This window comes from Penaeus chinensis, chromosome 33, assembly GCF_019202785.1.
Source record: "Penaeus chinensis breed Huanghai No. 1 chromosome 33, ASM1920278v2, whole genome shotgun sequence".
Classification (NCBI taxonomy): domain Eukaryota; kingdom Metazoa; phylum Arthropoda; class Malacostraca; order Decapoda; family Penaeidae; genus Penaeus; species Penaeus chinensis.
In genome coordinates, this window is record NC_061851.1 from 17,492,249 (window position 1) to 17,494,492 (window position 2,244).

Sequence of the window (2,244 nt, forward strand, 5' to 3'; positions counted from 1 at the left end):
GGGTGACTTCCTATATACATAGTCAATCCAACCTATGCATATAACCTGATTCTAGTAATATTTTATAGATAAAACTTGAAAACAGGCCCAAGGATGAGGTGATCATTAAAGAGATATTTGTTCTGTCAGTGTAGAGCAAACCTTCTTGATTGGTGAACTTATTCGGTGTAGGGCACTGAAGAGATTTAACAGCATGTCCCTGGGGAAAATGTGCCCATTTCTTAATATTTTGTGAAATGTCTCTGCACATAGATGTCACTGCTAGTGCTTAGCCACAAAGTAGTCAATTAGTAGACCTTGTGACCTTATCGAATTTCATCTCTCCTTGAGTTGTGGGAAAATGTATTTTTTACTAATGCCATAAATATCGATGGTGTTACTTTTGTTATAGACATTATAATTACTATGTTATAAACATTAATAACAGCAAAAGAAGATAACATAAAATATTTTTGTAAATCAAGGAAAAGGGTAAATACAGGCAGTACTTGTAATTGGCTCATTGGTGACTTAGCACAAGTGTAGCATGTATGTGTAAAAACAGTTAATATAGTAAACTCACAGGCATGGTATGTACGTACATGCCATACCTGTTGGAATTGGGTTAATAAAGAGCTTAAACAAGGATTCCCAGCCTTAGGACCATGGGAAACTTTCTAGACAGTAGTGTGGAGCAATTTAAAGTTAATGATTTTGATGGAAAGATTAGTTTCATACATTTTTCAAATGCCCTGCAATGCATATAGGCAACATTTTCACATATTTATAACCCTACCCCCAATCCCTTGCTTGGGAGAGACTAGTTTCATACATTTTTCAAATGCCCTGCAATGCATATAGGCAACATTTTCACATATTTATAACCCTGCCCCCAATCCCTTGCTTGGGAGAGACTAGTTTCATACATTTTTCAAATGCCCTGCAATGCATATAGGCAACATTTTCACATATTTATAACCCTGCCCCCAATCCCTTGCTTGGGAGAGACAGACCGAGACCCAATACTAGGAATCTCCCCAAACTTTTGCACTGTCTTTTTCCCTCCACCTTTTCGTTTGTCTCTTCTTCAACCCCTTGTATCCATTTCCTAAGGTGTGAGAGCAGTATTGAAAGAAAGAAAGGCTGACTTTGTGCCAGTCATGAATGGCTTGGGAGAGCCATCCCCCCCAATCCTTTGCCCGTTGTTGTCGTGGGGGGGCTTAGGAGACGAAGACTGAGACCCAATGATGGGGAACTCCTCAACCTTGGGACTCAGCCATTTATTAACTAATTTTGCATAGTCTTTTTTCCCACTCATACTTTTCATTTCAGTTTCTTCACCAATCCCTTCTACTATCCACCTCCTAAGGTGTGAGAGCCGTGCTGAAAGGATGAAAGGCTGACTTTATGTCAGTCCTGAACGGCCTGAGGGAACCATGGGCACGGTATTCCCCTGCCATACCTGGCCCTTACCCCTCAAGGGGACCCTGAGGGGTGGACTATTTTTTTCCCCAACATACTCCAGGCTTATCATGGCCAATAATGAAGACATAACCCCAATCTTAGGGGCTTGCCCCTTTATCAAATAGCCCCAATCCCAGCTCTCCTTTGACCACGGCTCCGAACACTGCAACAACTCCCCCATCATCAATGCATACTAGTACAGTATCAACCCTAATCAACAACCAACCCCCAGGAGACATTTCTACTCTCCCAACATGCTCAACTTCAACACCTTTACTCCCACAACCTTCTTCATCAACCACCCCATCTCCCCTTATTACTACCTTACAACCTTATTGCCCACCTCCCCATAACACTACCCCCCTTAACACTACTCCCTCCTCCACACGTCCCCGCACTTCTACTACCCCCACCTCTACAAGAATCCTAAATACCCTATTTAGCCCAGCCAAATGGGACCGATTTTTCGTGATCCTTCCCACAGCTCCCTACTCTCAAAACACCCTCCTCTTCCAACAATGCCTCCAAAAACAAGTAGGCAAAGTCTCTTTCCGTAGCCGACCCGACCACTCCCGTCTCGTCACAGTAACAACTGAAAACCAAGCTATAGCATTAACAAAACTAACTGATATATGTGGTAATCCCATCCCTACAGAACCTCATCCAACCCTCAATACTTGCACCGGAACTGTCTCTATCTCCCCAACAGATTGCCCAATCTCTGACAAAGAATGGTCAGATTGTGGAGAGGACTTACTCGCTTGTCTCACAGACTATGATGCAACATATGTACAATGCTAC